This window comes from Dama dama, chromosome 3 (assembly GCF_033118175.1).
Source record: "Dama dama isolate Ldn47 chromosome 3, ASM3311817v1, whole genome shotgun sequence".
NCBI lineage: Eukaryota > Metazoa > Chordata > Mammalia > Artiodactyla > Cervidae > Dama > Dama dama.
This window is the reverse complement of record NC_083683.1, coordinates 19,537,495-19,551,554: the sequence shown is the minus strand read 5'-3', so window position 1 is coordinate 19,551,554 and position 14,060 is coordinate 19,537,495. Positions and strand designations below refer to the sequence as shown.

Below are 14,060 nucleotides of genomic sequence, written 5' to 3'. Positions count from 1 at the left end.
TCTGCCGGCCGCCACCTCTCTGCAGCTGGTGGGAGCCTGCGTGCAATGAGGAATGGGGAATTTGAGGCGAGCCCAGCTCAGGTGGAATGTTCAAGTACACAATGTTCTCGTTCTTGCCCAGGGGATGTTCACGAGGCTAATGACCTCTCCCTTCCGGAGGTCCCGGTAAAACGATTTTGCCGAGGTGACCCCCTCAGTATCTTGACAGTCTTTCTCTGTGGGATCCCAAATCCTAACTATTGAATTTCTTTCAGGTCCCCAGACCACCTGGACTCCTGCTTAAATCTCAGTGTCTCGCCTTAAACCAGAAGGTTTCCCTGACCACCCCTCTTTGTCCATCATTTCAACTCTCTCCCCACCGGTGTATCTTCTCTAGCCCAACTTACTATACTTCGTGGAAATTACGATGTTCAGTATTTCTCTTTCCTTATTAGGCTGTAGATTTCTTAAAGGCAAGAACTGTGTGAGACTCGCCCACCCTTGAGTTTCTGACTCCAAGTGCCAGACACATTACTGGTATTCTATAAATATTTGGGAAGGAATGAATAAATGATACTTCCTAGGCCGTTATGCCTTGGTTTCCCATTTTTTCCTATCTTTCATGAAGCTTTTCCCCCCCATGACTTTCCATGTTGACTCCACCTCGACAAACCTGTCAGATTTGATGATTTCCTCCTGTGCCTTCCCTTTCTTTAATGAAATAAGTTCTTCCAAGACACCATACCAGTGTTTCTAAGAGTTTGCAACCAGAAACCTGATGTCAGCAAATATATTCTTTTTCATGAGACTCCTCTTCCATTCAAACCAGATGGTCGATTCATTGATTGAACAAATATTTGAAGGTGCCCACCATATGCCAGACACTGTGCTGAATAAGATACAATGCCTTGTCATTAAGAACTTACTGTTTAGCAGGAAAAACAGAAACGGTCATTATTCAATTGAATGGTTTCATCTTTATAAAGCAGTTCTGAGTATTTGCAAATGTATATGGGACTCAGGGGCTTCCCAGGTGGCGCTAGTGGTAAAGAAACTGCCTGCCAATGCGGGAGAGGCTAGAGATGCCCGTTAGATTCCTGGGTGGGGAAGATACCCTGGAGTAGGAGCTGGCACCCCCACTCCAGTATTCTTGCCTGGAAAATACCATGGGCAGATGAACCTGGTGGGCTGCAAAGAGTTGGACACGACTGAGCACAGCACGAATGATGGGGACCCAACTGGTTTAGCCTACTACGGAAAGCTGCTGGGAAGATGCTACCTTTGGAAAGGTGTAATCTGGGTGAAGAAGGGAGGAGAGCTCTGCAAGCAGAGAGAATAGCATGACCTACAACCTTGAGGTAGAGAAAAACAAGTAAGATAAGAATGCAGAGAACTTCAGATGAGACCAGCACAGAAGCCAGGAATCAATACAGAGAGGACGTTTCAGCAAATGAAGGGTTTTAATTAAAGAGGCTGATATAATCAGATTTGACATTTAAAGGATCACTCTGGCTACAATTTGAAAAATGGATTGGAGAACGATAACACTACTTCAATTTATTTAGAATCAGCCATTAAAGAAACCTTATGTTTTTATAAAATATCCTCATCCTTGCCTCTAAGGATATATTCTCTACTTCTGTCCACATTCCTGCTCTCAGAGTCTTTGGATATTCATGAGTTGTTCCAGAATTTGGAAGAGACTTCACTTTGAAGGGGCCCATTCCATTGTCCATTCTGAATTTTTAATATTGAATTGAAATTTACCTCTCACTGCCTACAATAAATTGTTTCTCATTCAACCTACACAACATGTATCTAATCTCTATTCTCTGTGAAACATCTTTATATTAATACATGTGAAGAAAGCTGTATGATCTTCCTTTAAGCCTTCTCTTTTCAGTATAGCCAATTGTTTCAACCACTGTTCAAATAATATGGATCCCAGATCATTTAATACCTTAATCATCTTAGAATCTAAGCACACTAGTTTGTATTCATCACTGAAAAACAATGAAAACTTTATTGTGAAATAATTTGTCTAAAATTAAAATAATTTTCCAGTTGTAGCTTACAGTGGGATTTAAGGAATGTTCACAGATTGCAATACGTCAGTTTGGCACAATTTTGAGCACAGAGTAGGGAAATATAGATGTAAATTGTGGCAGGTTGGTTGAGGCCCTTCAAAGATACCAGGTTTGAATACCTTGTGGCTGGAAATGTTACCTTGTTACCCATTGTCAGATATTGTGCTACAAATGTAATCCAGTAAGATATGACTTCTGCCCTCATCCAGTTTACAGTCTAATGGGAATCACAAATAATTGAAACAGTTAAAGTTTGGTAAGTGCATTATAGGACCTGTACATGGAGCTATGGAACCTTGGGAACATCAACTAACTGAGCTGTTCCACAAGATAAGTCAGATCAAATGGGCACATCCTTTATCCTCAATTTTCTCAATATTTCGGTAGATTTGACTCAGCTGGCCACTCTCTTTTTTGTGACATTTGTGCCCCCTGTGTCTTCCAGGTTATCACAATCTTCCAGTTTTCCCTGCTTTATTAGCTGCATCTTTTCCATCTGTTTGCTTGCTTCTCCACCTACGCGTGAGTGCGTGCTCTGTCACTTCAGTTGTGTCCAACTCTTTCTGCCAGTCTCTAAATGTTAGTGGGCTTCCAGACTCAGTCCTTTCCAATAAAACTCTCTAGTGATCTCACCCAGTCCTTTGGCTTGAAATATCTACTACATATTCACTACTCTTCAATGTACATCTATCACTCCCTTGTGCACTTGACGTGTATATAGGCAACTCCCATTTAACATCATCACTCAAATGTCAAATAGGCATACTAAACACCATATGTTTAAAATAGATCCCTCAGTTTCTCTCCAAAAGTTGTTTCTTCCCTGGTTTTTCCTGTCTTGGTAAATAATTTTATTATGCATCTATTTACTACACCTGCTGCTGCTAAGTCACTTCAGTCGTGTCCAACTCTGTGCGACCCCACAGACGGCAGCCCACCAGGCTCCGCCGTCCCTGGGATTCTCCAGGCAAGAACACTGGAGTGGGTTGCCATTTACTACGGCCAAAACCTAGCTAATATCTTTCTGTTTTCTCTTAATCTTCACATCCATCCACTATACCTCGAAAAACACATTTTTTGTTTGTTTTTTAATTGGAGGATAATTTCTTTATAATGTTGTATTGGTTTCTGCGTTGCAACAACAGGAATGAGCCTGTATATATAGGCTCCCTCCAGAGCCTCCCTCCACATCCCACCCCTCTAGGTCATCACAGAGCATCTGCTGGGCTCCCTGTGTGAGACAGATCTTGCATTCATCAATTCTCCATCTCTACCACCCTAGTGAAACCCACAATCACCTTTTTTGTGTGTTACTACAATAACCCTCTAACATGTCTCCCTGCTTCTTCTTCTTGTTGTATAGTGTGTTCAACCTCAGGGACTGTAGCCCGCCAGCCTCCTCTGTCTATGAGATTTCCTAGGCAAGAATACTGGAGTGGGTTGCCACTTCCTTCTCCAGGGATCTTCCCGACCCAGGGATTGAACCCACAGCTCCTGCATTGGCAGAGGGTTTCTTTACCACTGAGCCACCAAGGAAGCCCCTCCCTTCCTCTGCCTTTTGCCCTGTTACCCACTGCAATATATTCTTCAAACAGCTGCCAGAGTAATTTTAAAAAATAAACTCAGACTTCCCTAGTGGCACAGTAGATAAGAGTCCACCTGCCAATTCAGGGGACAAGGGTTCAATCCCTGGTCTGGGAAGATTCCATGTGCCTGTGCAACTAAGCCTGTGTGCCACCCTACAGAGTCTGTGCTCTAGAGCCCCCAGCTGCACCTGCTGAGCCCGCCTGTTGCCACTACTAAACCCCGTGCCCTCAGAGCCTGTGCACCACAAGAGAAGCCACTGCAATGAGAAGTCCTTGTACTGCAACTAGAGTAGCCCCCGCTCACCACAGCTGGAGAGAGCCTGCGTGCAGCAACAGAGACCCAGTGCAGCAAAAATGTATAAACAAAAATAAATAAAAAGTGCCCTTGACCAAAAAATAAAACTTAACAAAACTTAAAACTAAACAGGCTCAAATTCTTTACCATGACCTATAAAGTCCCCACATGATCAGGGTGTTTCCTGACTTTCCACCTTCATCTCATACCATCTTGTCTTCCTGTCATTATGGTAGGAGAGTCTTCCATGCATCCATTCTGATCTTCTTACAGGCCTAGTCCTCATCTGCCTCCAGGTTCTCATTTGGAGCAGAGAAAGATTTATTGCAGGGCTGAGCAAGGAGAATGGTTGGCTCATGATCAAAAACCCCCAAACTCCCCAGTGGTTTTCAGGGAAGTTTTTATAGGCAAATTTGGAGTAAGGGCTGCAGGATGTGTGACTTTCTGCTGATTGGTTGGCGAGGTAACAGGGCACTACTCCAGGAATCTTGTCCTCAGCGGAAAGTTGCCATCCTCCACCTGGGTGGGAGCCTTAGTTCCTGGTTCTTTATCAGCAGCGCCACCTGGGAGGCCCTTAGTTCTGGCAGAAGAACTCAAAGATATTATATATATGTGTGTGTGTGTGTGTGTGTCCCTTGATGAGGAACCAGGACCCTGACTGTCCCGCATTTTTTGTTGTTGTTGACTGCTTCTTTTTTGCTTCTGTTTTCCCTCACTTCTCTGATCAGTAATTGAATCTGCTCTTTGGAACTCATGGAAGGTCTAGGAGGCTGAAGTCTTTTTTCCTGCAAACAAGAAACAGGGGACACAGAAAGGGTTTGTACCCAAGAGGACCCCACAGGCTTCTGCTCAGCTTCAGTACTTTTGCCACACTCCTAACATTTATTTGTGTCCATGTTTCTAAGCTCCGTGAGAACAGACACCTTGATGACTGGCACACCACTGAGTCTCTAGGGCCCGGCACGGTGCCCAGGACATAAAGGTCACTCAGTAAACATTTGCTGCGTGAATTGAGGTAGGACAAAGTTTTGATACTTTAATCTGTGGGACTTTCCTCCTAGTATTTCCACGAGCCGCGAGGCATCCTATGTACCAAGGAAAGATAGGGACAGCAGAACATAGCACAACAAAGATGTTAATTTTAAAAATCATTTATTTATTTGATTATTTCTGGCTGTGTTGAGTCTTCCTTGCTGCATGCAGGCTTTCTCTAGTTGCGGTGAGTGGGGGCTCCTCTTCTTTGTGGTGTGAGGGCTTCTCATTGTGGTGGCCTCTCTTGTTGTAGAGCATAGGCATGTGTGCCCTGCATTACGGGTGGATTCTTATCTACCGCATCACCAGTGAAGTCTGATTTTCATTTTTAGATTTTGATTTTCAGAAGACCAAGCCACTGTTATTTAAAGAGATATTTTAGTAGAATATATAAGCAATTAGAGTAACTGCCTGTGTTTGTTGCTCAGTTGTGTCCGACTATTTGCAACCCCATGTATTTCAGTCCACCAGCTCCTCTGTCCATGGGGACTGTCCAGGCAAGAATACTGGAGTGGGGGAAAAAAAAGAATACTAGAATAGGTTGCCATGTCCTCCTCCAGGGGATCTTCCCAACCCAGGGACTGAACCCAGGTCTCCCACATTGCAGGCAGATTCTTTACTGTCTGAGCCAACAGGGAAACCCAGGAATATTGGAGAGGATGGCCTATCCCTTCTCCAGGGGATCTCCCCAACCCAGGAATCGAACCGGGGTCTCCTGCATTGCAGGTGGATTCTTTACTAGCAGAGCTACCAGGGAAGCCCAGAGTAACGGCTTGATTAGTAATTATCAGTCAAGGAGAATCAGAGGAAAAGCAAGGGAGTGAGACCTTGGTGAGTATTCCTCTGGCAGATACCGATATTTCTCAAATATCCCAACCTCTTCTGTCTTGCCTTCCTCTACTATAGATATAAAAAGAGAAACACTTGAATTAATAGTCTTTGAGTTATAATAGTTATACTACACTTATGAGACTCAAAATCATATACTAAAAATTGCAGAGCAGTAAGTTAGAAAGAATCTTGAATAAGCATTCTGATCTTGAATTTCCTATCTTTGGATTTCTTCTTGAAGAAGACAAATACCTAATTTATATAATCCACTGTAGTATGATTATTATTTGTGGCTCAATATCTTCATAAGGATAGCATCCCAAAGAGTTTTGGGAAATCCAAGAGCAAAGAAAACAAATTTCCCCCTTCCTTAAAAAAGCCAAGAAGGTGACAAGTTTTTTAAAGTTTACCTGTGTCTAGGTTGGACCAGGAGCTGTAGAGTAGAGATGGCTGCATCAGGTGTCTAGACAGAAAGCCTGAAATAGACTTACAGAGTTTCCTTAATGACGGTGTTAAGAGAGTCTTCAAATGTTTCTATGAGCTACAGAGAAAAATTGACAAAGAATTGGACTTGGAGACAGGGTGATTGGTCATCCCAGTTTGCCCCCAGATTCTCCTGATTTGAGCACCGAGAGTCCCACACCCTGGGAAACCCCTCATGCCTGGACCAACTGGGATGGTTGGTCACCCTCCTTGAAGAAACCCTGTGGCTAAGACAAGGAGGGCACAGCAGTGCTTGAGGGCCAAGTGGCTATGAGAACGCGGATGGATGACAACGGGCTGCATGTTTGGCTGATGATGACGGAGACCCTGATGCCCAGCATCTCCAAAGTTCATAGTGTTGCCCCAGAACCATACCCTGCTCCTCCTTTGAATGGAAACCAATTACTCTTACCTAAATTTCAGGAAGAGCCTACAGAAAGAAAAACAAGGATTGGTTAGAACCAAGTAGACCCACAATGACAGAAGATTTGACTTCCGGTAGACCTCGATCTTCATTATATACACATGGTAATAGCATGCTACATGACACACCCACCAGCACCATGGCAGCTGACAACTGTCATAACAATAACCAGAAAAGTCCAAGCAAAGACTGAAAAGGAGTGGCACTAGTTCCAGATCCAAACCACACCTGTGTTCTCAGATAAGTTATGAATATTCCTCCCTCTCTTTCCAATACACTCCCTTTTACCGTGACTCTCCTCTACAGATGGTATCTCCGCCCACATTGGGTTGAGAAGTTGATTTGCAAACTAAGTTCCTGCTTCTCCATTCTTTGGCTATTGCATAAAGCTGCTGCTGCTCCAGTCTCGGCATCAGTTTCTTTTCTTTTTTTTTTGGCCGGACTGGGTCTTTGTGGCTATGCACAGGCTTTCTGTATTTCAGCATCAGTGTCTTTGTTGGCCATGCATACCTGAGCAGAAAAAGAAGACGAGACAATGGCTCTCAGCTTGGGCTTGTTGTTGTTCAGTCGCTCAGTGGTGTCCAGCTCTTTGTGACCCCATGAACTGCAGCACGCCAGGCCTCCCTGTCCAGCACCAACTCCCAGAACTTGCCCAAAGTCATGTCTGTTGAGTTGGTGATGCCATCCAACCATCTCATCCTCTGTCATCCCTTTCTCCCACCTTCAATCTTTCCCAGCATCAGGGTCTTTTCAAATGAGTCAGTTCTTTGCATAAGGTAGCCAAAGTATCAGAGTATCAGCTTCAGCATCAGTCCTTCCAATGAATATTCAGGACTGATTTCCATTGGGATAGACTGGTTGGATCTCCTTGTAGTCCAAGGGACTCTCAAGAGTCTTCTCCAACACCACAGTCCAAAAGCATCAGTTCTTTGGCATTCAGCCTTCTTTATGGTCCAACTCTCACATCCATACATGACTATCTGGAAAAACCATAGCTTTGACTATATGGACTTTTGTTGGCAAAGTAATGTTTCTGCTTTTTAACATGCTGTCTAGCTTTGTCAAAGATGTTCTTCCAAGGAGCAAGCATCTTTTAATTTCATGGTTGCAGTCACTATCTGCTTTGATTTTGATTCCCAAGAAAATAAATTCTGTCACTGTTTCCATTGTTTCCCCAACTATTTGCCATGAAGTGATGGATGCCATGATGTTCATTTTCTTAATGTTGAGTTTTAAGCCAGTTTTTTCACTCTCCTTTTCAGTTTCATTAAGAGGCTCTTCAGTTCCTCTTCGCTTTCTGCCATAAGGGTGGTGTCATCTGCATATCTGAAGTTATTGATATATATCTCCCTGTAATCTTGATTCCAGCTTGTGCTTCATCCAGCCTAGAACTTCACATGATGTGCTCTGCAAATAAGTTAAATAAACAGGATGACAATATACAGCCTTGATGCACTCCTTTCCCTATTTGGAACCATCTGTTGTTCCATGTCTGATTCTAACTGCTGCTTCTTGATGTGCATAGAAGTTTCACAGGAGGCAGGTCAAGTGGTCTGGTATTCCCATCTCTAAGAATTTTTCACAGTTTGCCGTGATCCACATAGCCAAAAGCTTCAGTGTAGTCAATGAAGCAGAAGTAGATGTTTTTCTGAAATTATCTTGCTTTTTCTATGATGCAACAGATATTGGCAATTTAAGTTCTGGGTTCCTCTGCCTTTTCTAAATCCAGCTGGAACATCTGGAAGTTCACAGTTCACATACTGTTGAAGCCTGACTTGGAGAATTTTGAGCATTACTTTGCTAGTGTGTGAGATGAGTGCAACAATGTGGTAGTTTGAGCATTCTTTGGCATTGCCTTTCATTGGGATTGGAATGAAAACTGACCTTTTCCAGTCCTGTGGCCACTGCTGAGTTTTCCAAATTTGCTGACATATTGAGGCCAGCACTTACACAGCATCATCTTTTAGGATTTGAATTCCTAAAGAATTCAAGCTGGAATTCCATCACCTCCACTAGCTTTGTTTGTAGTGATGCTTCCTAAGGCCCCCTTTGCACTCCAGGATGTTTGGCTCTAAGTGAGTGATCAAACCATTGTGGTTATCTGGGTTATTCAGATCTTTTTGTATAGTTCTTCTGTGTATTCTTACCACCTCTTCTTAATATCTTCTTCTACTGTTAGGTCCATACCATTTCTGTCCTTTATTGTGCCCATCTTTGCATGAAATGTTCCCTTGGTATCTCTAATTTTCTTGAAGACATCTCTAATCTTTCCCATTCTATTATTTTCCTCTATTTCTTTGCACTGATCACTTAGGAAGGCTTTCTTATCTCTCCTTGCTATTCTTTGGAACTCTGCATTCAGATGGGTATATCTTTCCTTTTCTTTGCCTTTAGCTTCTCTTCTCAGGTATTTGTAAGGCCTTCTCAGACAACCATTTTACCTTTTTGCATTTCTTTTTCTTGGGGATAGTTTTGATCCACCTCCTATACAGTGTTATGAACCTCCATCCATAGTTCTTCAGGCACTCTATCAGATCTAATTCTTTGAATCTATTTGTCACTTGAATCTATTTGTCAATCCCTGTATAATTGTAAGGGATTTGATTTAGGCCGTACCTGAATAGCCTAGTGGTTTCCCCCACTTTCTTCAATTTAAGTCTTGAATTTGGCAATAATGAGTTCATGACCTGAGCCACAGTCAAATCTGACTACAGATCTGAGTGGAAAAAGAAGCTGAGACAATGGGTCTCAACCTGGGCTAGGTTCCCAGCATTGGTCCGATCAATGAATTTGGTAAAAATAGGTCCCCTCAAACACTGATACAACCCAGGCAACCCAGGCAGAATGTGAAGGACATTCTGAACTGACTAAGATTACTAACACTGATATTCCATTTCTGTTATCTAGATGTCAAACAAGTAAGTTCAATTTTAGAAAATTTCTTGTTTGTGGGCAAAGACTTTGTAACCTCTGTAGAATAAATGAGTAATCTGAATACTGAGAGAGGAGTAAGAATCAGCCAAGCAAAGAGATAAATATTCAGATTTCAAGACACAGCATGCCATTAAACAAGCACCAGGAATCAGATGAGCGTAGTAAGAAATGAATGTAAAGAACTAAGTAAAATGATATAGAACGTCATGCTAAAAATTTGGGGCTTTATCATAAAAAAACAGTGAGAAGCCCTTTAGGACAATGTGACAAAATGTGTTCTGCAGAGCATCAGGGTCACCTGGAAGCCTGTTAAAAATGCAGATTCTCAGATTTTTCAGTCCCTACTTTTGTGCTCCCATAGACTGTACAGTCCATGGAATTCTCCAGGCCAGAATACTAGAGTGGGTAGCCTTTCCCTTCTCCAGGGGATCTTCCCAACCCAGGAATCAAACCAGGGTCTCCTGCATTGCAGGTGGACTCTTTACCAACTGAGCTATTGGGGAAGCCCAGAGCATGCTAATCCATGGCTCACTCCTACCCCCAACCCCCATCAAATCAGAATTTCTGGGGGACAAGATCCAGGAGTCTGAGTTTTAATGAATCCTCCTTGTGATTCTTATTCATACCAAAGTTTATACAGCACTGATTTTAGGAGATGAGGTTAAGCAAAGTGAGAATGACAAGAAGGGATTAGAGTCTTGTATTTCTGGCTTAGGCAATTAGAAAATGGTGATGCCTTTCACTGAAATAAGGAACATACTAGAAGAAAAAGATGATCATATTCTTTTGGTTTGGGGCATTTTTATTTTGAAGGTTTGAGAAGTTCCCAAATAGAAATACCCCTACCTGCTAGCATAGGAGAGAGATCTGGGCCTGAGGCAAGGATTAGAGAGTCATCAATACAGACGGGGAAATTGACCGCAGGAGTGAATGAGATCATACAGGGGCAGTGTGTAAATATCAGCAGCCCCAGGGCCTAGGACCAAACCCTGAAATCACAGACTTTTTTTTTTTGGCTGCACTGGGTCTTCATTGCTGCTCACGAGCTGTCTCTAGTTGCAATGAGTGGAGGTTACTCTCTAGTTGCGGTGCCCAGGCCTCTCATTGCAGTGGCTTCTCATGTTACGGAACATGGGCTCTGGGGCACACAGACTTCAGCAGTCATGGCGCATAGGGCTTATTTGCACGTGGAATCTTCCTGGACCAGGGGTGGAACCCATGTCCCCTGCATTGGCAGGTGGATTCTGAACCACTGGACCACTGAGAAAGTCCTGAAAGTATTGACTTTTAAGGGGTGGGAGAGGGGCTTCCCAGGTGGCTCAGTGGTAAAGAATCAGCCTGCAGTTCAAGAGACAGAGGTTTGACCCCTGGGTTGGGAAGATCCCCTGGAGAAGGAAATGGCAACCCACTCCAGTATTCTTGCCTGGGAAATCCCATGGACAGAGGAGCGTGACAGGCTACAGACCATGGGGTCGCAAAGAGTCGGACATTGCTCAGCAACTAAACAATAACAAAGAGGAGCTTCAAGGGATAGCCAAAGGGGTAAAAGGCAAACTAGGAGTCAGTGTTAAGGAGAAGAGAATGTCTTAAGAAAGAAAGAATCTTGAAATGCTTTGGAGAATTCAAGTTAAATAAGGACCTGCAAATGTCTACTGGTTTCTGTGTGTGTGTGTGTGTATGTGCGTGCGTGCTCTCAGTCACTAGCTCCAAGGTAGCAGTTAACAATCTTGGTTTAACAGTTTCAGTAGAATGGTAGGGGTTGAATTAAACTTGTAATGCTCAGGAACGAACTAAAAATGGTGGATGTAGTTCAGCAATTCTCAACAGAGGTAATTGCTCTCTAGGGGACATTGGCAATATCTGATGATATTTTCACTACTGGTATTTAGTGAGAAGAGGCTAGAAATGAGACTAAACCTTCTAAAATGCACAACACAACTCCCCTCCCCTGCCCCAATGAAGAATTATCCTGCCAAGTTTAATTGGCAGGATAATTATAATAATGCCAAAGGTCGAGAAACCCTGCTTTAGCCTAATAAGGTCTGTACGCTTTTGTAGCCTATCATAAATAGAAATCTCCTGGGTGTATCAGGGACTTCCTAGGTGGCGCTAGCCGTCAAGAATCCACCTGCCAGTGTAGGAGATGCAGGTTTAATCCCTGGGTCTGGAAGATCCTCTGGAGTAGGAAATGGCAACCTGCTCCAGTATCCTTTCCCAGAAAATTCCACAAACAGAGGAACCTGGTGGGCTACAGTCCTTGGGGTCACAAACAGTCGGATGCAACTGAGCACACACACATACATGAACACTGGGTGTATTAATATTACTGAGGCAAACACAGTATTCCTGAACAAGTAGTAAAAGCATGAGAAAGTTGGGACTTCCCTAGTGATCCAGTGGTTAAGACTGTGTGCTTCCAGTGCAGGGGGCAAGGGTTCAATCCCTGGTCAGCAAACTAAGTTTCCAAATGCCTTGTGGCCAAAAAAACAAAAAAGAAAAGAGAGAGAGAAAAACTCAAGAGTTCAGGAAACTCTTTCCAAGGTTGCCACTATTATCTATGTAAGTCTTTTAAATCGTCAGTCATTTCAAGTGTTTCTGAGCTCCATTTCTTCATGTAGAAGCATCTTGTGTTCCCAAGGTATTTATAATCCTCCATGAACATATTTTCCTTTAAGCAAGTGTTACAGGGACTACATTCTTATTCTAATGAGGTTTCTCCTTAGGGACGAAAAGGGAATTCAAACACACCTTTATAACCAATTATAGAAATTCCAGTATAGATGCATGTTTCTGTATAGCTGAATTTCTACAAGTGCAAAAAATCTGAGTTTATTATGCAATCATTTGACAAAGAATAAGTTGAGTATGAGGAGATAGAGTGGAGAGAAAACAGGAATACAACTTGGAAATAAAGGAAATGGAGGAGACAAAGTAGAGATGTTATTCCTGTAGCTGCCAGGGCTGAGGGAGCTGAGATTTGGAGCGTGGCAGCAAGATAGGGACTTTCAACATAACCGTCTGATGTGCTCTCCTCTAGGGGCTAGAACTGTGTTTGTCACATTTTTTATCTCCAGACAGATCCTAGAATATAGTGCTAACTTCATATTTATAAATTAAAACAAGTGAATAAAAAAAGATAAGCCTATAAAATACTGAGGTTGGGAAATGCTCTTGGACATAGGGGGATTTGTTAAATAAAACTGTCAAAAAATTTTTCATTTTAAGAATCTGTTAAGAATCACTCTGTATAATGGGCTCCAGTTTCATCCATCTCATTAGAACTGATTCAAATAAATTCTTTTTAATGGCTGAGTAATATTCCATGGTGTATATGTACCACAGCTTCCTTATCCATTCGTCTGCTGATGGGCATCTAGGTTGCTTCCATGTCCTGGCTATTATAAACAGTGCTGCGATGAACACTGGGGTGCACATGTCTCTTTCAGATCTGGTTTCCTCGGTGTGAAGAATAATCAGGGCTTACCTGATGGCTCAGCGGTAAAGAATCTACCTGCCATGGAGGGGATACCAGCTCAATGCCTGGGGCAGGAAGATCCTCTGGAGAAGGAAATGGCAACTCACTCTAGTATTCTTGCCTGGGAAATCCCATGGACAGAGGAGCCTGACAGGCTACAGTCCATGGGGCCGCAAAGAGTAGGACAGGACTTAGCGACTAAACAAAAACAACAAAGAATAATTAGTAATACAAAGAAAAATAGCTACCATCTACTGCGAAATTTCTGTGAATTAAGCCCTTTTGTTTCTCTCCTTGCTCAGTCATTAAGCAGCCTCTGTTGACTGCCAGGCAAGCATTTTCGCCTTCGTAGCGCTTGTCTGTGTGGCAGGCAGCACAGAAAACAGCTACAATGAGGTGGAGTGGCCAACTCGGCATCCCCACCTGCTTCTCCTTTAATTGGAGCCTGTTCCTTGCTCTTGCATCCACTCTCTCCTGTGCGGCACATGTGCCTCTAGCTTCCAGTTGGGCCTTATCTCATTTCTCTACAGCTCTTTCTAGCTTTTAGAGGCCACAGTTCATGCATGTGAAGCAGCAGCTCAAATGCATCTTCCTAGCAAACAGACATTGAGCTGTAATTGTAAGCACTGGACACAGAGGGGCACTAGCAGCTCAGTGGGATTCACCAGGCTGGCCAGCGTGCTGTCAGGACTGATTCTGAAGTCAATTTTCTCCTGAGTTGTAGAAAACAAGAAAATTCCAAGGGACATACGGGCTGGGGGAGGGAGAGGAGACAGTGTCCAAGCCATTTAGCCCTCAGATGCCAGTGGTGAGTAAAAGTGTCAAGAAATTTTACATATACCTGTCAAAGAAGGAATTTAAACCAAAACTTGCAGATTCTCAGAACTTATCAATTTATAGTAAAAATATATAATCTCAACAGTTAAAAAGGGAG

At 43.0% G+C, this 14,060-nt stretch overlaps 1 long non-coding RNA gene across 1 annotated transcript; it reads right to left on the bottom strand.

Moving 5' to 3' along the window:
- Positions 1-5,350: 5,350 nt before the first annotated feature.
- On the bottom strand, positions 5,351-11,132 carry LOC133043582 (uncharacterized). The gene is made up of 3 exons (XR_009689728.1): positions 6,221-11,132; positions 5,807-5,879; positions 5,351-5,485 (listed from the first exon to the last, which is right to left on the bottom strand). It is a non-coding gene; the product is annotated as an uncharacterized LOC133043582 (long non-coding RNA).
- Between the last annotated feature and the right edge of the window lie 2,928 nt (positions 11,133-14,060).